This window comes from Eptesicus fuscus, chromosome 12 (genome assembly GCF_027574615.1).
Source record: "Eptesicus fuscus isolate TK198812 chromosome 12, DD_ASM_mEF_20220401, whole genome shotgun sequence".
Lineage (NCBI taxonomy): Eukaryota > Metazoa > Chordata > Mammalia > Chiroptera > Vespertilionidae > Eptesicus > Eptesicus fuscus.
Genome location: NC_072484.1, coordinates 27,749,646 through 27,775,035, shown reverse-complemented (window position 1 = coordinate 27,775,035; position 25,390 = coordinate 27,749,646). Strand labels below are relative to the sequence as shown.

At 47.5% G+C, this 25,390-nt stretch overlaps 1 long non-coding RNA gene across 2 annotated transcripts; it reads right to left on the bottom strand.

The window, feature by feature from the left end:
* Positions 1–1,028: 1,028 nt before the first annotated feature.
* LOC114231382 (uncharacterized) lies at positions 1,029–22,958 on the bottom strand. 2 transcript variants are annotated; one of them, XR_008557772.1, is made up of 4 exons: positions 22,758–22,958; positions 10,926–11,224; positions 9,726–9,888; positions 1,029–1,065 (listed from the first exon to the last, which is right to left on the bottom strand). It is a non-coding gene; the product is annotated as an uncharacterized LOC114231382 (long non-coding RNA). The 2 variants fall into 2 exon arrangements; XR_008557771.1 differs by lacking the exon at positions 1,029–1,065 and having other exon boundaries at positions 8,901–9,888.
* Between the last annotated feature and the right edge of the window lie 2,432 nt (positions 22,959–25,390).

The following is a 25,390-nucleotide window of genomic DNA, read 5'->3' as shown; positions in this document are numbered from 1 at the left end:
GAGCGGCCAGAGTCACAGGGATTTGGACTCTTGGCAGAACTCGTGATTCTCCTGCAACACAAGGATGGGAGCTGCACTGGGGGCCATTTCCCACTCACCCCCCTGTGTTCGGGAGAGCCTGCCGTGGCCTCCGGGCTTCTGATGAGGGGTAGGCTTCCCCCTGGAGCAGAGCTGCAGGATATAGAACTGCTCGGCTGCAATCTAGAACTGCCTGTCAGCGGTGGGTATCCCCAGCCTGTCAGTGACCTGGCCCCTTGTGTGTGTGTGTGTGTGTGTGTGTGTGTGTGTGAGTGAGACAAGGACTCAGGGAGCCAGCATCATTGGCTAGTCATTCTTCCTTTCACATGGTGATGGAAAACAAGGCTCTACTGCCCGGTCCACCTCTGCCAGGACACCACAGGCTCCCTATTTAACTTTGTCATCGAGAGTGATAATGCAGGTGTGATGAGCAGGGAGGCGGAGAAGTACGGTGTGCGGAGGTGGGGGGGGGGGGCTCCGCCCAGGACGGGGAGAGGTGTGCCGCAGATGCCAAGAACAGACTAAACACGCCAGGATTTTACTAGGGAACATGCCCGTTTGAAAAGAACAACATGAGAGAGCTTGGAAAGGCTGGGAGCTCCCTCAGACCTCCAGGCGAGTCTCATCCTCAAGGGGGCGAGGAGGGAAGATGGGTAGGCGCACCCTAGACTGTTCAGTCTATGGGTCCACAGAGGGACTCTGAAACACGAGTCCGCAAGAAGGTTCCGATCTCCCAGCAAGCAGTCCGACTTGGATCTCACCACACTTGGTCACCGGAGGGGAGCTGTTGGCTTGGCACCGGGGCCCACGAGGACACGAAACGCAGCAGCCGGCCTGGGTCACCTATGCTCTCAGAGGAGGTGGTGGGCCGCAGGGACGCGGGTGCAGAGGCTGGGACGGCAGAAGGAAGCATGGCTGAGAGCGCCCAGAGGTTCCTGTGCTCCGGTGTCCAGAGCTGGGGCCAGCCAGGGAACGCCTGCTAAGTGTTCTGGGAAGTAAGTTCTCCTTCTGGGAGCACGAGAAGACTTTCTTGCTGGTGGGAGAGTTCTAGAATGGAAATAGGCAGGTGGGGCCTGAGCCTCCTGGGACCCAGGCCTTGAGTCCTAGTCAGGAAAAAGGCTATTTCCTATTTATTTAAAAATATTTTTATTGATTTTTAGAGAGACAGGGAGAGAGGAACATGGATCTGAGAGCATAACATGGATCAGCCACCTCTCGTGAGCCTCCCAAGCCAAAACCTGGGCATGCGCCCTGACTGGGAATCGAACTGGCAACCTTCTGTTGCGGGGGGCAATGCCCAACCAACTGAGCCACATGGGCCAGGGCTAATTATTCTAAAATCCAAGCTATATATTCACATTGAACCAATGCACCAACCACCAAATAACACAGAAAGCTCCATTTCAGAAAACAGCCACTCTGTCTGTCCCTCTTTCCTTGTTGCCTTCAGAGACCATCTTCTCCTTTTTGAGCCGAGTCACAAAAATCTTATGCTTCTCGCACCATGGGCTGGCGACTCCTTCCGTTCTGTGAGCGCTTAGATCTAAGCCCAAGTACTGCCCTGCGACCTTGTCATTTCACGCCTTTGCTCCTCCTGATTTGCCCGTCCTCAGTTGTATCCGAGGGGCTTCTGGCTCTCCCTTTGCATTGCTGCCATCAGGTGTGTTGGATTTGGGCTCTGTCCTGTTGATGCTCAACAGCAGATTCCCGGGTACCTACCTGGGTGCTTGGAGCTGGTGCTGACTTGTGGGCCGGGAGGGGTGGTGATAGGAAGGCAGCCAGAATTTGTCAGAGATACAGGATAACATATTGCCCTTCCCCTTAAAATTAAAAACCTGCATCAGAAGGTGATTATTCATTGAGCCTTATGCCAGTTACCAATTTATTGGCTTCCAGTTCTTAATTTATACTTCCATATCTGCTGTGTGATGAATGGGATTTTCAGCAGCTGTCCGTGACAGTGAGCACGGTGTTTCCTGACAATGCTGAGTTTACTAGTAGAGGGTGCTGGAGGAGCATTGCTGGTTCTGGAAGCCCCCATGGGCATGTCTTTTGGGTACCCTCTCTCATCTCCAACCTACAGAGTTCGCTTTACATCATCATTTTATTGTAGCTTAATTAATCTTTTTATTAAACTTCCCCTATTTAAATCGCTGTGTGGTTTCTGACTCCTGATGGAACCCAGACTTATAGAAGCATTTACTACACACTTAGCCCCTTTATAAGCATGTTATAAGCAGTTTCTTATTTCTCCCTATAACTCTGTGATGGAGGTGGTTCTGTGGGTCTCATTTTTGGATGGGAAAACCGATGGCCATTGATATCTAGTAACATGACAAAGGATAAGCTGGAAAATGTGAGGTGCTTGTTAGACAACCAAGTGGAGATCGTAAGAGGCAGTTGCCTGAATGAATGAAGGCTCAGGAGAGCAGTCAGGGCTGGAGGTAGGAGTCGGCGTCACCAGTGTGCAGAGCCTGTGCTCAGGAATCTGTACATTCATCCCAAGTCCTTTACGCCACCACTGAGCAGCCAAGATGGAAGCAGCCCCACTTCACATGTTTATGCTTTTTAACCTTTTGCACTCGGATGTCGAGTGTGACTCGACACGGTTAGCATTAGAATAAAGGAATCGAGAAAAAGCAAGCGAGTGCAAAGGGTTAAAAAGCATATCTTCCTAAAAAATACTTAGTTATGCTTCTTATTACTGTGCAAATCTGAACACAATGCCAACTGCAAGAGGAAAGTGGTACCTGGATCTTAGCTGGGTGATCAAAGTCCAAGCTGGAATTCCCTCTGTTTTCAATAAGGAAATGAATGGGAACTACTAAAGAATCCTTTAAAAAAAAAAAAGTTCTGACCATAACCACTTATTTAAAAATATATATTTTTATTGATTTCAGAGAGAAAGGGAGCAATAGAAACATCAATGATGAGAATCATTGATTGGCTGCCTCCTGTACACCTCCAACTGGGGATGGAGCCCACAACCAGACCATGTGCCCTTGACTGGAATCAAACCTGGGACCCTTCAGTCCGCAGGCCAATACACTATCCACTGAGCTAAACCGGCTAGGGCATAAAGAATCCTCTTTACCTACTGTCACAACACCAGTTCCATTCACGCACAGGCCCATGGATAAGAGATGGCATCACTTTCAGTGCTCAGAGACCCAGCACTGCCACGTGGGCGGAAGCGGGGTAAGGGCAGGAGGATTAGTGAGCAAAGGGAGATTGGGAATCATCATCTTTTGGATCCAATTCCTCTCTTCAACTTTCCTTTGCCAACAGCAAGCATTTGAGAGCTGGTTTACGCTGTAAAGGCAGGGGAACCATAGATGGTGTTTGAGCTGGTGAAGGCCCAGGCAGACTGGAGGCCTGGAGGAGGAGGGGGAGGTTGCACCAACTCCGAAGAATGGGAGGTTGCTGAGGGCAGGACTCAGGGCTCACTTACTTCTAGAGAAGTATCTACTGACCTGTCTTGGGTAGAATAGAATGGGAAAGAAGAGGATGAGATAAGATGGGATAGACTGAACTCAAAATCTAAGGAAGAGGGTAGATATAGGAATGGAAAGGGGAGGGCTGGGAGATTCCAGTGGCAGAAATGGCACCAGTGAATCAAAAGCCTCTTTCATTTTCCTCTTGCCCACAAACAGCTAGGCCATAGGGTGTGATGCTGCCCTTTTTGTCACTGAAGATACCAGTGGAGGGATCTGTCTCACCTACTCATCCGTTTTCAAATAGTCCACAGTTAATACGTGCTTATTGTGACATCACAATGAGATTTGGAATGATTAGTTATGTTGCATTATTGAGCACTGGTTACGTAAAACAGACTAAAATCATTTATATAAAAGTTCTAGGACGTCCTGATGCAGGAAATGTATTCTGTGAATTTATCCAAAAAGTGTGGTAAAACTGTAAAGAAAAACAACTAATGAATGAGCATAAAATTCAGGGTAGTGGTTACTCTGGATGTGAGGGAGACATGTTTGAAGGTAGAGACCCTGAAATGCCGAACCAAAGGGCCAGTGGGAGGGAGACCCAAACTGTAGAGAATGAGCACAGAAGAGGCTCCTGGATGCAAAATTGCAAAAGCAGCTTGCAAAGTGCATCCGTCCAAGAAGAGGGAGTTGCAAAGCCAAACCACACCCCTTCCCTGCAAGATGGCGCTGCGTGGGGTGCACAGGTCTGGTGGCCCTTGTTTCCTCCCAATGTAGAGGAAGGAGCCCAGTGAGGCTCCACAGACTAGCCACATTGGCAGGATGCAGTCTGTCTGATGGAGAAAAAGTAGAGCTGCTTACTCTTGTGCCTGCCACTGTTGGCAAGGTCTGTCACTCTGGAATTGGGGGTATATATTGATCTAGTAACGTTGGAAAAACAGTTTGACCTTACCCAGCAAGGTTAAATGTGGATCCCTCCTGTAACCAGCAATTCTGCTCCTAGATATACAAAAGTGTCATTCTCAAGCTGCTAAAAACAATTTTCATAGAAATAAATGGCTTGTTGTGTTAATATTTTATTTCTCATTAATGAAGGCAGCAGCATAATTTCAAAATTCAATGAGGACATGAGGCTTTTTATATAATGTATGGAAAAATACTAAAATAAAATTGCTAAGTTTGATACAAAATGGATTACTATCCCACAGGACTTGGTGTTACCTTCTTTATAGAATACTTAAAAAATCAACACACCTTACCAGTTTTCAACAAGTTAGCCTTTACCATTAGGGAGTTATAAAACATTAGAGCCCCAATAAACAGTGAAAGTAAGTCAACAAAATTTCATTCTAAGATAGACAGTTGACCTTCAAGTAGACTTAATAAATGTCACACAATCATCTTTTCACTTTACTTCACATTTTTGAATAATTATGCTAAGTAGCTACATGATCTATAGCAATTCTTGCACACCTGTCCCTCCGGACACATTTCCAAGATTGTTCAAAACAGTATTATCTTCATTAGCAAAATTTAGAAACCACTCAAATGTTTATTAAGAAAGCTATAGCCCAACTGGTGTGGCTCAGAGGTTGAGCATCGACCCATGAACCAGGAGGTCAAGGTTCCTGGTCAGGGCACATGCCCAGGTTGCAGGCTTGATCTCCAGTAGGGGGTATGCAGGAGACAGTCGATCAATGATTCTCATCATTGATGGTCCTCTCTCTCTCTCTTCCTCTCTGAAATCAATAAAAATATATTAAAAAATAAAATAGAGAGCAATAGACAAATAATCTTGACCATGAAACACTTTAGGAAAGTGAGTAAACTACAACTACATATGCCAACATGGAATAATTCCACAATGTAATTTTGACATTGACTTTTGGGTAGGCAATATGTCTTACTTTAGTCAATATAATTATGGATATGACCCAAACAAAAACTAAAATGAACTTGCATGTTTGGTATTGATCTCTTGTGCTTCTTTTGCCATCCAAAGAGCATGCCTCAGGGAGCCATAGGTCCAAACAGATCAGAGATATGTGGTCAGAGCCTAGATCCTGAATCCAATCCCAGCAAAGCCTCTCTGGCCCGCAATCACACAGCCATGCAATACGTGCTTATTGTGACATCACAATGAGATTTGGAATGATTAGTTATGTTGCATTATTGAGCACTGGTTACGTAAAACAGACTAAAATCATTTATATAAAAGTTCTAGGACGTCCTGATGCAGGAAATGTATTCTGTGAATTTATCCAAAAAGTGTGGTAAAACTGTAAAGAAAAACAACTAAAGAATGAGCATAAAATTCAGGGTAGTGGTTACTCTGGATGTGAGGGAGACATGTTTGAAGGTAGAGACCCTCAAGGATAATAGTGGTTTGTGACTCAAGCTGAGAGGTGGGCACACAGTTCATTTATTCGTACTCACTATCACTTACTATACATATTATGAAATTTCTTGTATATACTATATATTTTAGTTTCCTCCAGATAGGTTAAAAAAAAAAAGACACACAAAATCTTGCATCACAAAAAAATATATTAGAGCCTTGAATATAGCCCCCACAAAAACTTGTACAAAAACTTAGTACCATGTGCTGGAGCCTAGAATGTATTTGCAAAGTAACATATATTGATCTGTTCCTTGGGGAATTTTGTTAAATGAGTAAGCAAATAAAATTTCTTACATGCTAAAAAAAAAAAAAACAACTTAATACCAGTAAACTCATTCTAATAGGCGTTATCAAAAGATGATCACTCAATGTAACCAAAGATGGAACCAGAAAAGGGAGAACAGGAAACTCACCATCAAACATTAAAACATGCTGCCACAAGGCAAATGAAAAGTAGGACCAAACATTTCAGTCAACTTAGAGTTAATGAAGTAATCGCCTCTGAAAGCGAGAGGCAAATGTAGAGATACGAGAGACTACGGAAGAAATATCGGGGTTAAAGGATGAGATGAAAAGAGAGGTGAAGGAGATGAAAAGGTCAAATTACTAACCATACTTTGTTCTGAGAGCAGACAGTGGGGAAGGAGGAGGAAGTTCTTTGGGTGCCACATAGAGCTGCCTGCCTCTTAGAAGCATGTGAATTTGTCGCTTGGATTTTGAGAACTGATAAAAAGCACCCTTTTCTACCCCCACCCCATGTCTGAGGCCCCTTGGCCCTATCCCTGCAGCAGTGCTCGAGCCTCCAGTGCTGACCCCACGCCGACCCAGGGGGTTCGTTCTCAACAACCTTCTAGCACCCAGTCTTCCCTCCAGCCAGTCCCAGCTCTGCGTGCTGGGGCCACATGAACATCAGGATTGTCTAAACCATGCTTACACTTGTTGCTCAGCATAACTTTGATCCTCAGCCCCCCGTCCCCCTGGGCACTGCTGCTCTCTGCTCTTAAGGTTTGAAGACCCTCAACTCAGAGCCTCAGAGCCCCAGGCCCATTTTGACTCCCATGTTGCCACTCCCAGGGTCTGGCCCCTCACCTCCAGGCTCCATTTCCTCTGATTCTGTTGGTCACATCTGGACATCCAGCGTGAACTAGGATGAGAGGGGACGGGGCAGTAGTGGGAGGTTTATTTACCATCACCATGAAAACCTCAGCTCATCTACAATGGGGGGAGGGGGTCTCGGAGGTGCAGGTTCCCACAGCCCTTTGGGCTCCTCCTCATCCCGGCTCATTGGGACTGTTGGGCATTAGGAATCTGTGGGGGAGAAGACAGCCCTATGTTACTGAGCCCTGGATTCAAGGGCTTACCACGCCGCCAACTCCATGTGACCTTGAGAAGACAACCTTCTCATAGTAAATGAGCCCACTTTTTATTTTAACCTCTCAAGTATGGGCTCTTTCCTGGCTCCATAAGGAACAGTGGGAAGGTAAAATGGAGAGAGAGGCAGCCCAGCTGAAGACAAGATTGTGGAATGGTTTTCCATGTAGCATAGACTCTGATTGTAAGCAGACCCTGGGAGCTATCTGTGGATGTCACAGAAGGAAGGAAGGGGAGCATGGGTCTCACTGAGATCCAATCAAAGTAGGAGCTGCCCATTGACCAAACTGTCACTGAGAGGAGATCAAAGTCATGGGACATGGCAGAGGTCATCTTGAGCAGAGACAGACACTCTGAAGCCCCTGCCCTTTTTCTGACACATTTCTTTCCAACACCCTGCAAATGCGAGTCCACTGTTGAGTCTCTCTGGAGTCACGTGGGCACTGGGAGACCTGGGTAGCCAGGGTGGGGATGGCTGCTTCAAGAAGACAAGAGGCCATGGGGATGAGGCAGGTGGCAGGCAGAGTCTCAATGTAAAGCTCAACAAATCAGGTCTAAGCTTTCTTCAGGGGAGGGTCATGTCCCAGTGGCCACTTCTTCGACTTTGATGAAACCCACTTAGTTAAGAGATACTTGGACACTCCTTAATCAGCAAGGCATTGAAAAGAATTGAAAAAACAGACAGCGAAATACTCCTGGAGAAATATGAGAGGACATGAGAAAATGAGTCTTCAAACGTAAGTGCCTAGGCGCGTTTAGACTTGAACCCATTGGAGCTAAGAAATATCAAAGCTCACCGTAAACGTGGGAGACCTCTCAGGTGGTAGAACCACAGACAGAGAAGACGAGATTGGATTGGTATTGGTGACACCACCAGAGATTCCCAGACCTGGCAAGTTTTGTCTGAAGTTTAAGGAAGCCTATAATCTTTTTTATCTCTTTTTGGCAAACTCCACAAAAAGACAATATCAGGGGATCAACAATGGATTTGGCAGCTCAAAACTGTCACCAAGGAATGAAGAGGGGCCAGCCAGCATGGCTCAGTGGTTGAGTGTCAACCTATGAACCAGGAGGTCATGGTTCGATTACCAGTCAGGGCACATACCTGGGTTGTAGGCTCCATCCCCAGTGTGGGGCATGCAGGAGGCAGCCGATCAATGATTTCTCTCATCATTGATGTTTCTCTCTCCTTCTCCCTCTCCCTTTCTCTCTGAAATCAATAAAAATATATTTTTTTTAAAAAAAGAAAAGAAACAGAGGGAAATGTTGTAAATATCATCAGATTATGAAAAAAAGACAAATCAGCATGGCTCATTCAAAGAAGCAAATTCCAGAAAAGAGTGGGCGGAGGTGAGCTTTAGCTCTCCGGGGAGAGGAGCCACTGGAAGGTAGTTACTCTGTAAAGCCCTGTGAGCAACCAGCCAAGGAGCTGCAGGGAAAGTAAGAATGGAAGAGAACCGAGTGAGCGGATGGAAAGTCATGGCCCAGCAAGAGAAATACTTCAGTCGTTAAAACCTGTGGTACTGTCTCCAGGATGATCTGGTTATGAAACCTTCCAGAGAGACGCCCTCAAACCCAAATTTGCAGTTTGGGCCAAGACTGACACAGGCCAGGGGCCCATCAACCCCAGCCATGTTCCGGGTGCAAAGACCTTCTCCCCTTTCAATGAGAGAGCCTGGCTTACATTGAGTTTGGGTCTGAAGATGGGCCTTCACTTCATTTCTAGGTGATAGTAACTTGATTATGTAAATGACACGCATTCCCATACTTTTGTTTCCTGTCATTCAAATCGAAGAGGCACGCCAATAACCTCTCCTGGCGAGTCTCCCTTGGGAGTTGGACCCGCTGGCCATGTCAAAAGGACTCTGACTTGGCGAGTCTGGAGGGAACTAGACATGCCCAGCAGGGTGGCTCCTGATGAGAGCCCTGGACCTTTACCTCATTTAACGCTGGAGGCTGAGCATGAGGTGTGCATACCAGGAGGGGCAGCCTCTCAGAGGTCAGCCTCTCCAAGTCTCTCCCGACAGCTGATTGTGAGGAGTCTGTACACTAGATCAGTTTGAGACCCCCAACTAGTCAGCAGAGTTGATTCTCTTGTTGAGGACGACACAGGCACAGAGAGGTTAATAAACTTGCCCAAGAGCACACAGCGAGCAGGCAGCCCAGCTGGCCTTTAAACTCAGCATCTGAAGAGCATCAGCTGACAAGTCCTGTTTCTGTGGACTTCTTGCCCCTGCTCTCTGCCAAGCTCACACTCCCCTGGGCTTCCCTGCTCAGGGGGAGGGGGAGGAGAGGCCAAGGCCTGAGGGCTCACAATGGACCCAGCCTTAAGGGCAGGGGCTGCATGCAGATTCCAAATTCCCTTCTGAGTCCAGGCCCTTTCTTGGCAGAAATGAGGGCAAAGACCAGGTGGCAGCAGAAAGCACCCTGCTGGAGCAGAGTTTCCAGGGGAAGCCGGAAGGGGCAGAATCTCCCTGGAGTCTCCAAGGCCTGACCTGGTCCAGGTGGGAGTTGGTGTGGGCACCCACGGCCTCCCTCAGGGCTGGAGCCTGAACCTGAGGCCACAGAGGGGCCTGGTCCACTTGTGGGAGGAGGGATCCAGCCATGCCTCCATCTCCTTTAGCTCCATCAGCTTCCAAACCAATCAGCACCTGTTAACTGACAACGAGAGAGTGAAAGGCTTGAGGGCTTCATGACCCCTACTGGCTCTGTTGGTTCTCTGGGCCCTTATCTGCATTTCTCATTTTCTGTTCAAAATAGAGGCTAACAGCTGTCTAGGTGCAGGTTGTGGGGAGATGCAGGTGTCAGGAAAAGCCCCATGTTTCCTCCCCTCCCTGGGCAGAGTGGCCAGTGCCACTGGCTTGGGCAGTGTCACATGGGTCCAGGCGCTTCCTGATGGTCCCTCTGGGAGTCTGACCACCTGATGCCTGCAGCACAGCCCAGCACCAGCTGCAGCAGAATCAGCAAGAACTCGCTCAGCCCTGGGGACTACCTGCTGATGCTTATGTTTGCAATTCTGTCACTCTTTTCTTAGAATCGAGCTTTTCAAACATACAAGGGTTATCCTATATAATAAAACCCTAATATGCAAATCATCCAAACGGCAGAATGACCAGTCACTATGATGCACACAGACCACGGGGCGGGGGGGGGCAAAGGCTCAACGCAGGGGCTGCCCCCCTGATGGTCAGTGTGCTCCCACAGGGGAAGCTCCTCTCAGCCAGAAGCCGGGCTCATGGCTGGTGAGCGCAGTGGCAGTGGTGGGAGCCTCTCCTGCCTCTGAGGCAGCACTAAGGACCCCTCAGGGGATGTCTGACTGCTGGCAGGCAGACATCCCCCAAGGGGTCCTGGACTGTGAGAGGGCACAGGCTGCACTGAGGGACCTTCTTCCCCCCACCCCCGCCCAGTGCACAAATGTCATGCACCGGGCCTCTAGTAAAAAATAATATCACACCCAATGGGTTAATAGAAGTTTTTTTTCCATGACTGTGATTCCCTAAGAGGCAGTAAAGTAAGTGACCATATTCTGTTATCTACATGGCAGGGTCCTGCCCAGGTGTGCTGGTGAGAAGCTGCGCATGCTACAGCAGCCTGGATGGCAGACATCAGGTATTTATATGGAAAAATTGGTGCCTAGGACAGAAGTGCCTGCCCGCCTGCAGTATGGGGAACCCAAGTGAGTGAGTCATCCTTACCTGTCCACTGAAGACCCTCGGGGGAGTGGGCTGTGCAGAGGAGCCTAGCCACCCCTCTGAGTGAGTTGAGCCTGGTGACCGGATCCTTCACTCCTGTCACCTCCCCTGAGCCGCTCAGCCTCAGGCCCAGTGATATGTGTGTGTGTGGCTCTCCGTGTGGCCATGGCCCTGCAGCAGGTGGGGTTGGGCCCTGGGCCCTGTCCTTGCTGAGCTGAGATGTGTTGAGGAGGACGCTGGTCCCTGTGCTCAGGGAGCATGTCAGCTGTCAGCCACTGCAATGGAACTCACGCGCCTCTGGGCTGCAGGGAGGAAGGAGAGTGCGGCTTTGTCTGTGATTGTTCTCTGTTTGTGGAAACTTTCCAAACCTCCCCTTGGCCTGAGGGCCCAGGTGACTCTTCTGATGAGCACAGGAGACTATTTCCATGGGCCCCATAAGGTTGTGGCCCTAGGCACTGCACCCACCAGGCCCAGTGGCTGAGGAGTCCCTGACCATCCTGGCTATGGCTGTGGTCCCTTCCAAAGACACTTCTAATGGGATCTCCCTGCACAGAGGACAGAGTTCAATGTCTCCACGTCCCGGGATGGCTCCTGGTCACCAGAGATGGGCATGTGTGCTGCTCAGTTCCTCCCACCCTCTGACTGTGCCTGGTGGTCCTAGAGGCCAGGCAGTGCTCTCAGCCTATTACATTAATCACTCCCGATCCGACTTATTCCCATTGGGAGATGCTGTCACACAACACAACAGGGTCCCCCCATGGAGCGGCTGGTCCTGGCATTAAATGCAGGGAAACAGAGGCACAAGCAGGGCACATCACCTGCAGAGGGTGGCTCTGTCGTCACGTCAGAACTAGGCTTTGGCCCATGGGTAGGAAGGCCCCTGTAGCACAGCCTCCAAGGACAGGCTCCGGAGGTCAGCAGGTGAAGGCACTTGAGTCCTAAAGATCTCAGCACCAGGGTCCCTCCCTACGAGGCCACAGCTCCCATGGCCCCTCCATCTGTGCCCCAGTGGGAATGAGGTTGAACCTATATCCAGGTTCACACCATGATCTCCAACATGGGCCATGGTGGGTGCTCTTCTCACTGCCCAGGGGACAGGCAGCCCCTCTCCACCCAGCAGCTCAGACCCCAGGATCCTCTCCTCATCCCTGTGCCCAGAGCTGCTCCTCCTCCTCCCAGGTCAGCAGTGGGCTCCGAAGGAGGCCTGCCCTCAGCTCCCAAGAGGCATCAGCCCCTGGAAGACACCTGACTCAGGAGGGCTGCCTGCTGCGTGCTGTCCCCTCTTCCAGGCAGAGGGTGACTCTCCATCCTCACAAGCTCCTCTGCCCACTCATGAGCCACCAGGTGTCTGCACTTCTCCAGGGCCCAGCGCAGGCTCACACTTGTCCCTGTGTGGCCTGGCCTGCGGACCATTGGCTGCCTACCTGACTGGGAACATTCCAGCAACTGCCCTCCTGACTGACTGACCGGGATCCACAGATGGTCCTGACTCAACTGAGACACTGGACCGTCTGATGGAGGCTTTGTCAGTTTAACTGATTCTGTCTCCAAGGAACCAACTGCCGATGATCCTGATTGGCTGGGAAGCCCAACTGACCAACTGGCAACCAACTACCCAATCACCAGGTGCCGGTGAGACAGATAGGACCTGGGCGCCAAGAGGGCCTGACAGACGGATGTCAGACAGGAGAGAGGGGAGGCTGGATGGGGAGTGCCTGGGGGCTCATCCATAGGCTCTTGGGCTCATTTTCTATCTTCTCCCTTTTTAAAAAAGGGCTTTGTTGAGATATGTCTCATAGTGTACAATTCTCCCATTTACAATGCACACTGGTTTTTAGTATATCACAGAGTTGTGTGTCCATCACCACAATCTAATTTTAGAACACTTTTATGACCCCCCCAAAAAAAATTCTGTACCCACTAATAGTCATCTCTATTCACCACAACTCCCCAGTACTAATTGACTTGGTTTTTACAATTTGTCAATTTGGACATTTCATTTAAATGGAACTTATATCCTGCAGAGGGTGGCTCTGTAGTCACGTCAGAACTCAGCGGGAGGGGCCAGGCGGGGGCACAGAGGATGGGCCGAGACCCACCCTTGTACCCATGCAGCCTTGCGGCCCTTAGTTCCTTTCAAGGTGCATGAATTCATGCCCTGGGCCTCTAGTCTATAATAATAAAAGCATAATATGCTAATTAGATCAGACTTCCTTCTGGATGACCTTCCGGATAAAGCCGCGGGGACGAAGGCTGAGGCAGAGGTGGCAGAGGCCCCCGGCCACCATGACGGGTGGGGGCTGAGGCAGCCGCTGCCGCGGTGGGGGTTTAGCCCCTTACATGAATTTCGTGCATCGGGCCTCTAGTATGTTTACATTACTCTTGAATACTTTGGACTGGAATTTCTGGGTCAAGTGGAACTCTACAGTCAACCTTGTGAGGAACTGACAACTTATTTTTCAAAGTGCATTATCATTCTCACCAGCAATATGTGACCAGTCCATTTTCCCCCATGCAGACAGAAAGGCCTATTACTGTCTTTTTTATTATTGCCATCCTAATGGGTGTGAATTGGTATCTCACTGTGGTTTTGATTTACATTTCACTAGTGACTAATGGTGTTGAGCATCTTTTCATGAACTATTGGCCATTTGTATATCATCCTTTGAGAAATGTCTATTCAAATCCTTTGCACATATTGTTGTTGAGTTTAAAAAATCCTTTATATAAAACTAGAGGCCCAGTGCACAAAATTTGTGCATGGGTAGGGTCTCTAGCAGCTGCCAGCTGCCGGCCTCCCTTCCCCCAGCTGCCTGCTGCTACCACCGGTTAGGGCCTCCTTTCGCACTTGCCTTGGCCTGGCGCCACCCACTCACCTGCTCCACCATCCCGCCGTGGTCCCACTCTTGTCGGGGCCCATCAGGGCCGGCAGCGCCTCCACTGCTGCCTGCTGCCAGTGCCACATTACCAACACCAACCATGTTCTGTGCTGCCCCCTGGTGGTCAGTGCACATCTAACTCCCAGTTGGTTGAACTCCCACCCATGGGGACAATTTGCATATTAGCCTTTTATTATATAGGATGGATGAAAGTCTCATCAGATACATAATTTTCAAATATTGACATTCACTCTGTGAGCTGTCCTTTTACTTTCTTGGTGGTGTTTTTGAAGCACAAAAATTTAAATGCTGATGAAGGCCAATTTATCTTTAGTCACTTGTGTTTTTGGTGTTTTATTTAATAAAACACTGCTTAATCCAAGGTCACAAGGATTTACTCTTATGTCTTCTAAGAATTTTATAGTTTAGCCTTACATTGAAGTCTTCAATCCATTTTAAATCAATTCTTGTGATTTATTTTATTATTTTATTTTTTAATATTTTTTATTGATTTTTTGCAGAGAGGAAGAGAGAGGGATAGAGAGTTAGAAACATCGATGAGAGAGAAACATCGATCAGCTGCCTCCTGCACACCTCCTACTGGGGATGTGCCCGCAACCAATGTACATGCCCTTGACCGGAATCGAACCTGGGACCCTTGAGTCCGCAGTCCGACGCTCTATCCACTGAGCCAAACCGGTTTTGGCCAATTCTTGTGATTTAAAATGGTGTGAGGTAGGGGTCCAACTTTATTATTTTACCTGTGTCTGTCCAGGTGCTCAGCATCATTTGTCGAAAAGACTGCCCTTTCCCCATTGAATTGTTTGGCATCATTCTTAAAAAACTCACCATAGGAAGAACCAAGATGGCGGCATAGGTAAACACCTGAACTGCTGCCTCGCACAACAATTTCAAAACTACAACTAAAAGACAAAACGGACATCATCCAGAACCACAGGAAGGCTGGCTGAGTGGAAATTCTACAACTAGAAGGAAAGAGAAAAGCACACTGAGACTCACAGGAGCTGCGGAAGGCAGAGGTATGGAGGCACGCTCGGAGAGGGCTGGCAACTGAGTACGCTGGCTTTCTCAATTGGGAGGGAGACAAAAGCTCCTGACTGCTCTGAACTCCAGTTCCGGGTGAGACTCTGAGGACCCAGACTCATACAGGGAGAAACTGGACTGTCTGGCAGCAGGCGAAACTTGAGGGCAGCTTTCTCTCAGAGGTGCTTGCAGTCATTACCAAGGGACACTGAGACCCAGGGCCTCTTAGGACAGGGCTGACGGGAAGCCATTGTGGTTTGCTCCGCCCTGAGATCCCGCCCCATGAAGCCATTGCTGCTTGCTCCGCCCTGAGACTCTGCCCCATCCAAGCTGAGTGCAGAGGCTTTTGCATATGAATGGCCTGGTCCTTTGAACTCTAAACTTACCTAACAAACTGCACCTGAGTCAGTGAGACCCAGAACATCCAAAAGAAGGCCCCAGGCCCCGCAGCAGTTTGCATTGCTTCACAGCTGGGCCTCATCTGGGCACCTCCAAAACGCAAACAAAGAAGAAGAATCTGCAGATATCTCCATAGCTCCTGCTGGGTGGCTGCAGAGGCTAAATTAACCCCTCCTTGGTGATCCAAGAGCCAGTGTACCCAGGGGTCAGAGTGGGACCATCCAGATTACAACTCCTTAGATCCATAAGGGACACACTCAGGGGGGCAGACTCAGTGAGCACCAAAGCCCCACTTGTAAGTCTTGTCTCATAAGGGTATCTCCAGCACAGAAGTTCTCCCATCGTAGACACAGCTGATCCTCATAGCCAATTGGTTTGGAGGTCAATTCCTCCCAGTGATACCAACAACAATCAAGGCTTAACTACAACAAGACTGTGCACACAGCCCACAAAGGGGTGCACCAAGAGTATCCACCTCAGGTAACTGGGGAGGCAGAGCCACTGGACCCTATAGGACACCTAGCACACAAAGCCACTCTATCAACTCAGGGAAGCAGCCAAAATGCGGAGACAAAGAAATGTGTCACAAATGAAAGAAATGGAGGAAAGCAAATGACTGGATATAGAGTTCAAAACCACGGTTATAAGATTTTTCAAGAATTTTCTAGAAACCGCCGATAAATTTAGTGAGACCCTCGAGGATATGAAAAAGGGCCAACTAGAAATCAAGCATACACTGACTGAAATAAAAAAATAATATACAGAGATCCAGCAGACTAGAGGAACGCAAGAATCAAGTCAAAGATTTGAAATACAAAGAAGCAAAAAACTCCCAACCGGAAAAGAAAAAAAAATATTCAAAAATATGAAGATAGTGTAAGGAGCCTCTGGGACAACTTCAAGCGTACCAATATCTGAATTATGGGGGTGCCAGAAGAAGAGAGAGAGCAAGATACTGAAAACCTATTTGAAGAAATCATGACCGAAAACTTCCCTCACCTGGTGAAAGAAATAGACTTACAAGTCCAGGAAGCACACAGAACCCCAAATGAAAGGAATCCAAAGAGGACCACACCAAGACACATCATAATTAAAATGCCAAGAGCAAAATACAAAGAGAGAATATTAAAAGCAGCAAGAGAAAAACAGTTACCTACAAGGGAGCACCCATACGATTGTCAGCTGATTTTTCAACAGAAACTGTGCAGGCCAGAAGGGAGTGGCAAGAAATATTCAAAGTGATGAATAGCAAGAACCTACAACCAAGATTACTCTACCCAGCAAAGCTATCATTTAGAATTGAAGGTCAGATAAAGAGCTTCACAGATAAGAAAAAGCTAAAGGAGTTCACCACCGCCAAACCAGTATTATATGAAATGCTGAAAGGTATTCTTCAAGAAGAGGAAGAAGAAGAAAAGGGCAAAGATAAAAATTATGAACAGCAAATACATATCTATCAACAAGTGAATCTAAAAATCAAGTGGATAAAAAATCTGATGAACAGAATAAACTGGTGAATATAATAGAACCAGGGACATAGAAATGGAGTAGACTGACAATTCTCGGGGGGAAAGGGGTGTGGGGTGTGTGGGAAAAGACTGGACAAAAATTGTACACCTATGGATGAGGACAGTGGAGGGGGGTAAGGGCAGAGGGTGGGGTGGGAACAGGGTGGAGGGGAGCTATGGGGGAGAAGAGGAACAATTGTAATAATCTGAACAATAAAGATTTATTAAAAAAAAAAAACTCACCATAAATTCAAGGGTGTTTTTTTCCCCCTGTACCCTCAATTCTACTCCAACGATCTGTGTCTATCCTTACTGCCAGTCCCACACTTTTCATGAGTGCAGCTTTGGGATAGGTTTTGAGAGCAGGCACTTTATTCTTCTATACCAAGTCTGTTTGGCTATTATGTGTTCCTTGCATTTCGGCATGAATGTTAGGATCAGCTTGTCAACTTCTGTAAAGAAGCCAGCAGGAATTTTGAAAGGTATGAATTTGAACCTGTAGATTGACGGGGGCTATGGTGTTAGTCAGGGTTCACCAGAAAAACAGAATAGGAATGTACATATATATATATAGAAAGAGATTTGTGATTTTTAAAAAATTGGCTCACATGATTATAGAGGCTGTTGAGTTTGAAATCTGCAGTCGGGGCCAGCAGGCTTGAGAATAGGAGAGCCCATCTTGTAGCTCTAGTTTGAAGACCAAAGAGAGCTGATGGACAGTTCCAGCCCAAAGTCGCCGGCTGCAGCGCCACGAGGGCCGACGGTGCAGCTGAAGTCTGCAGGCTGCCTTTGCTCAGCCACCCCTCCAGGGCAGGCCCTGTGTTGGAGGGCATGGCTGTGAAGCAAAGTCTCACTTCCCTCCGGATCTGAAACACCCAGGACAGTGGAGAATTCCCGTTTCTGCTCAGGCCCGAGGCCCCTTCTTCTGAACTGATACACCTACCTGCACCACTGCTTGGGGCAGCAGGGGCCACACACCTGTGTGCAGGCAGGGAGGTGGAGCCCAGAGGCGTCTGCGCCCAGGAGTGTCTCTGGACATCCACATGCACGACATAGCCGACCGTGTCCCCAGGGACCCTGTTTATCACTGAGAACCTGCGGTGTCTGCACCCTGACGCAGAGCCTTAGACCCCACCTCCCCTTCTCAAAGCTCCATGGGCTTTGCCTGGCACGCTGCCTGTGGTTGTTACTATGCCAGGAGGGGGCAGGTGCCAGGAACCTGCTATCAAGCAGGCCCTTGAAATCACAATGCTCTCCCCAGATGCTCTCACAATGCTGGCCCCTGGCACCGGCGGGGGGGTCCTTTCCTCGGGTCTCCGGGCTGGAACTGAAGGTGAGAGCCCTGCGGAAACCAGGTGGTTGTCATCCTGGCTGCAGACAAGGCCCGCGTGGGAGCGTGCCCGCAGGTACTGCTGCCAGGACCTCACTCCCCCTGTCCCTGAGACAACTGTTTTGTGGTGCTGAGTGAATATCAAGAGGTTTAAGTCCTCTCCTCCCGATCCCCCGTCATTGCAAAGGCTGTCCTGGGTGAGGTGCACCAAAGCTGGGTCCCCTGTCTGGAGACAGGACAGGCCCTACAGTGTTATTCACACTCCACACCCCGAAGTGGGCAAAACCCCTGCCCACTCCCTGGGAGCAGCCCCCATGAGTCATGTGCTCCTAAGTGCTGCACCCAGCTCTGCTTCCAGGACCCTAAACAAAACACTGGGGGGAAATCCGGTGTCTCTCTCTCTCTCTCTCTCTCTCTCTCTCTCTCTCTCTGTGTCTGTCTGTGTGTGTGTGTGTAGGGCAGTGGTCGGCAAACTCATTAGTCAACAGAGCCAAATATCAACAGTACAACGATTGAAATTTCTTTTGAGAGCCAAATTTTTTAAACTTAAACTTCTTCTAACGCCACTTCTTCAAAATAGACTCGCCCAGGTCGTGATATTTTGTGGAAGAGCCACACTCAAGGGGCCAAAGAGCCGCATGTGGCTCGCGAGCCGCAGTTTGCCAACCACGGGTGTAGAGGAACTAAACGTGTTAAGATGGAGCTGTGGGAATGTGGTGCAGTGAGGGCCGGGGTGGTCACCCCAGGGACCACGTGCCGAAGTTCAGGGTCAAATGAGAATAGGAGGGCTGGCAGCCACGGGAAGAAGGGTTGGGATGGACTGGGGTTCTGAGAGCAGATGGGCTTGAGCCACAATTGTTCCGAATTTGTTGTTGTCATCTCAAGGAATTTGCCCGTGACTGGAACAGGGAATGGAAAGTGGGTAGACCTCGGGGCAGGATTAACATCAACAACAAAGTGTGAAGAGAGGGATAAAAAAAGAAATGGCCAAAAGTAGGTCCCTGGGTAGAAAGGAGTGTAAGTGGAGAACTTAACCACGCGGGAGCGGGACACAGAACTGTCCGGGCAGCTCTGCGGGTCCTTCCGATGCCGGCCCTCTTCACAAGCGTTTGTGTAATTTGGAGGTTGTGCGCATCTTCACGTTTCTACCTGAATTCTGATTTATTTTATGTTTTTATTCATTCAATGATTTAACAAGTATGTACTGAGTCCCTAAGTGCCTCACATGGTTCTGGACCCCCAGGCGCAGCTTTGGAAAAGGCAGATGCAATCCCTGCCCATGCAACAAGATTAGTTCTCTTTTTGCCTCACATACACAATTTGTATGGTTTTTCCCTTTGAGAGGGAGGGAAAACCAGCAATAAAGAAACAGAGTGACAGTGGGTGGCGCAAATGACTGCAACTAAAAACTTTTGGAAGGCGGGACGGAGACTTATTCTTGTGAACCGTGGTACACTACCTGTCACTGTCGGCCGGGTAAAAAGTGAAGGATGAAAGTTAATGCAAATTTTAATGTATTTGCAAAGAAGTCAAATGGAAGAGACTCATTTACACTGAGAAGGGTGCCACCACTTTTGGAAGAGTTTGGCCTTATCCACTGAAGAGGGAGGTGCAACTCTGGCAACTCCGGCTCTGCCTCTCCACTACCAGAGAAAGCTTTGCACGTGCCCCGGGAGATCCTGTTCATGGAAGCCAAACTAAAGCAACCTGACTGTACATGGACAGAAGAATGAATAAACGAGTCGTGGTCGAGCCATCACAGTGGACTCCTTCATGGTGGTAAAAACGTGCAAACCAGCACTCTACGCTCCAATAGGCAAGAAAGTGCAAACAAGGTTAATAGAGCAGCAGAGGGAGCCCGTGCAAAACTCTCCACTGTATCTCGGCAAACACACACCCTTGTAATTAACCTACAAACAAAGGCAATTGACTGAGAATCTCACATTCCAAAGGGTGGTTCCGGGATGTGGCTGGGGACGGGCAGCGGCCTGCAGACGGCACCACGGGGCGGTTCTGGAGCGGAATAGCTACCGCGGGAGAGACTCTGAGATTAGTTCTCTTTTTGCCTCACATACACAATTCATATGTCTTTTCATGTTGGCAACTGCAGTTCATTTTTTAAGATGGGAAAAAACACACTCACCCAAACACAGAAACCTTGGCTCCCACGATAATTTACGAAAATCTGGGCCACAGCGCTCCATCCTCCTCCAGACGAACATCCTGCTGAAAACGGATTTGAGAAAAACTGCCCCGTTCAAAAATAGGTAAGAAAGTGCCGGAGAGAGTACAAAAACGCTACAAAAAGAAGAATGGAAAAGGACGGGAAAGGAAAGCAAGGCTTACTGAGAACACTCACCAGAAAACCATTGCCTTAGAGCAGAGACAACTATGACCCAAATTGTTGCAACAAATTACAACTCAGCGAGGGTGAGATCTCACCGCGCCCAGAACAGAAGGGGGACAGCAGGACACCTTGAACTGGAGCTGGCAATGGGGACAGGACGTGGGGAGAGGAAGGGACTGTGAGAGAAGAGGGTTGCAGCTTAGCTCACAGAGGAGAAAGCGGTTTTCTGAGGGGGAAAGGCCAGGGGAGGAGGCTGCTGTTTCCTGAAATAAAACCCTTTAGAAGTTAGTAGTTCAATCCATGTGAATGAACGAATTGAATTTTAAAAATAGATACCATGGGGGGATGAGGACAAATATGTGACACCTTAATCAATAAAGAAATTAAAAAAAAAATAGATACCAATAGAAGGGAGCCTCTTTCCTGGCCACCACCCAGTGCTGAGCCACTGAGGGTGCTCCTGCAAGTCTCAGGCCTCTGCTCACACAGCACCAGGCTGGGAGAGCCACCTTCCCCCCAATACTCCTCCCCACCCCCACCCCAGGCCCTTCCAACGTCTTCCGTGGACAGAGCCCTTCCTACCTGCCCCGATGTGTCTTCCTCAGATGGTCCTAGCGCTGGCCACCAGGAAAGAGCCAGGAGCCTCCCTCAGCCTCACCTGCTTCCCAATTTAAACTGCTGGGACCCCCAGAGGTGGGGCACAGACCTTCACCCCCCAACTTTGCAGGGGCCTGAACCCTCACCCCTGCTGAAGGAGATCTCCTGCCCCCATGGCTGCTCAGCTTCACATGCCCAGCTCAAATCGGGACCCAGGTAACAGAGACTTGGCCGACAGCAGATGCCCTCTCACCGCAACAAGACTTGATGGAGATGTCTTGCACCCATGATCCGGGGAACTGGGGTCTAGGATATCTAAATCCAGCCTAGCACCAGGAATGCTCAGGGCCTACTCAAGAAGGCAAATAATCCTCTCCACTAATAATTACAGGGTAAAACAAGATAGTTGTTAGAGTATTAAATTTGACAGTAAAATAATAGTCAAGTTTTCAGACTAATTTAAATTGGCCAATAAAAATAAGCAAATACTCTAGAAAAATCAATTGTACGGGACAAAAAAGCTGTTACTAAAGTGTTAACTAAAATTTTTATTGGTAGTTCATCTCATGGTAAAATTGCATAACATATAATGAACCTAAAGCAGTCACATTTTAGTGCAAAAAAGTAAAATTTAAAAGCTATCAAGATTACAGCATAAAATTTCCAAAAGCCTCCCAATATCTAAACCAAAAAAGGGGGGATAGTAGAAGAATATCATGTAAGGAAAATTATCCTGCAAATAAATTACATCTAGAAAATTTTTACTTTAGAAAATAACTTTCATTTGTAATGCTAACAGCAAGTCACCCAGGTAAAACATACATGGTGTCAAAACAAGCCAAAGGAAAATCATTTGGGCAAAAAATGAAAAAGGATTGCAAGTCAAATTTATAGAAAATATTCCTTTATTAACTTTTGGTCGAGAATATGTTTGTATATTTTCAGAAAACAACTCCGAGACATGTGGATTCCTGCAACAGAGAGGAATTGACAGGAGTGCTCCAGCCATGAAGTCAGAAGAGAAACAGTCCAGAGATGGAAGACGCCGACGATGCCTTGCCATACTAGCAGTCAGCAGATATGCGTCATTGCAGATTGCCCAGGACCGAACCAGAGAGGGTCGGACCTGCAATAGCACCATTTGTCCACCATCCAGAACTGAAATATCATTGCTGTTATGAACACATTAACAACTGTTGGACAAAGAAACCGGGACTCAAAAGAACTGTTGGCCCAGAAAGAAACTCACTATAGACTGATTCATTTGCCTCTCAGCATAACCATTATTGCTTGTCTCATTTTCAGTTCCTATAAGTGTATTCCTAGTGTCACACAAGCTCACTCATCTAGAGGAAAAGATGAACAACATAGACTGAAAAACAAGAACAGCATTGATCAGACTGTCAGACCTCAGAGGGAAAGTAGGGGAGGGTGGGGACAAGGGAGATAGATCAACCAAAGGACTTGTGTGCTTGCATATGAGCCTAACCAGTGATCACGGACAACGTGGGGGGGGGAGGGGGGGAGGGCTTGCGTGTGGGGGGGATTGGGAAGGGAACAGGGGGAGGGGGTTGATGACAAATATGTGATACCTTAATCAATAAAGTAATTTAAAAAATAAAAAATAAAAAAAATAAACTGCTGGGACCCCGATTTCCTGTGATCCCAGTTTCTGCAAGGTCCAGAGACCTCACCTTTCATTTTATGATTTCCCAAGGCTTGGCCACTCACCTGGGGGCTCCATTTCTCTGCTTCTGCACATCTGGGCTGTCAGCCTTTGGTTGTGTTACTCTCTGAACTTCTTTACTCAGTTCTTTCCTTTTGGTGCAAAGTTGGGACGTGTAATTGACTTCACTCTTGACAGACAGTAGAGAGAAGCAGGAGCTGGAAGGGGGAAGGACAGTAACTGGATTAGTCCCCCTCAGAGTGGGAGTTGGGCTGGGACAGGTTTGAGAGGCAATTCCCAGAATGAAGTAACCAAGGGAGGGGCAGTGATGTCATAAGGGTCCCATTGTGACACCCACTCACACCTCAGGAGGGAGCGAGGGTTGGCCAGGAGGGCTCAGAAGGGAATACAAGGCCCGTTGCCCAGCCATCTACTAGAAATCCTGCTCTGGGTAGAACTCACCAGGTCAGCTAACAGCTCCAGGATGCAGCAGAAACATGTTCCCCAAATTACCACTAGATGGCAGCACGTGCGCACAGTATTCAAAGCTCCTTCACCAAGAGAGAACGTTGCCCTTAAACTGTCTTCCAGTAACGCCCCAGCATCATGGAAAATCCTACACTTAAAGGTTCATGATGAAGCATGTTTTTATGAGAATGTTTTGCAAACACATCTTGAAGTAGATACATAGACTCAAAAGATGACAACAACCGTGTTGTTAGAATTCTTCCTTTTGGTATAGAATGTGTATCTTGCACCTGAAACCAGAAATCAATTATTCTTTTTTTAAAAAAATTTAATATATTTTAAAAATATATTTTAATTGATTTCAGAGAGGTATAGAAACATCAATGATGAGAGAGAATCATTGATCAGCTGCTTCCTGCATGGTCCCCACTGGGGATGGAGCTGGCAACCTGGGCATGTGCCCTGACCAGGAATTGAACCATGACCTCCTGGTTCATTGGTGGATGCTCAACCACTGAGCAACACTGGCCGAGCAATCAATGATTCTTAATAAAAGGACTTGTTCAGCACAAGTTTCCTGTTTGGGCTCATGGCTTGAGACTGGCTATGCTGGACACTGTCTCTGAATCTTCTAACTACTGCTGTATACATTTTGCAAATTTAGCCCGATGCTGGGCACATGTATTATGCATTAAACTTTACTGCAGCTGCTGGAGTAGCAATTATTCTTATTTTAAAGGCAGGTAAAGTTAAGATTTAGAGCCGTAAGGAACCTTGGTAATGGCTCAGAGCTAGTAATCTCCAGAGCACTCTACCGGGCCTCCCAACACTCCTCCAGTACACGATGGCTCCTCCAGGTGGCGCTCATGTGTCAGTTTTTACTGCTTTGGGGTGGTGGAAGTCTAGGACCATACTCTGACTCAAGGTCTTCTTTCCCTTCCATCAATAATATTTTGTAAATAATAGGATCATATTCCATCCAATAATAATTGAGAATACTTCTTAGCTAGGCATAGTGAGAATAGTAACTAGCAACTTATCAAGAAAAACTTAAGATTCTGTACATAGACACTTGATGAATTTTTTTCACTTCAATAATCGTAGGACTAAAATTACATTGGTACCCAAAATGCCATGGGTTGGCAAACGACTCTGGAAGTGGCAGGTCACAGGTAAGCATATAGAGCTGATTTTGTATGGCCCACTTCCAGCCACATAGCTAGTCTGGTGTTGGGCAGGGGAGAGGTGACAGGTGACATGGCTGGACATGGATGGCTCCATCTTTATTTTATTATTTTTTTAATTTTGGAAAGTTGGCTTTTCCTAATTCTTACTTATGACCATGATGGGAGGGATTAAGATGCTCTATAAGTACTTAAGTAATAGAATGGTGAATGGATGAAAAACAGGTAGATAGGGGAAGAGGGAGACAGGCTAAGTCTATGGGGGGGGAGGGGCTCCTGCCTCCCCTCTGTCACTCCAGGCTGAGCAGTTCAGACTCACCCACCTGACTTAGGTACCGACTTGGTGGGGAAAGGAAAACAAGCTTTAGTTTAGTATAAGGTAAATAGGAAGCCAGAATCAATTGTCTCTCTAAATCATTATTATTGAAAATGCCAAATCCACGTAATGTAACTATGGTTTACAATATGCATTTTTACTTGAAAGTTACTAAATGACTAGATCTTAAATGTTCTCACAATACAAAAGAAAAATAAGTATGTGACGTGATGGAGATGTTAGCTAACACTATGGTGATAATCATATTGCAATGTGTAAGTGTATCAAAATCAACATGTTGTGCACCTTAAACTTACATAATGTTATGTGGCAATTATATCTCAATTTTAAAAAGGAAAATATGCCAAATCCTATCAGAGAATATTTGGATTTTCACTTAAAGTAACATCTCTAATCTTTGATGTATATACTTTTGATCTGTGTGGTTTACATAAGTTATATAGAGTTAATATAAAGCCTTCAAATTAACCCTGTAGGTTGGGCATTATCTTTCTTTTACAAACCAGGAAAATTAGGTCTCATGTAAATTTCCCAAGTGATATATGTAGGGAATAATCGAAGTAAAGGTCTTTTGTGCCTTTTTAAGAACAGGAAAATACCATGTAGGACAGTGGTTCTCAACCTTTCTAATGCCGCGACCCTTTAATACAGTTCCTCATGTTGTGGCGACCCTCAACCATAAAATTATTTTTGTTGCTACTTCAAAACT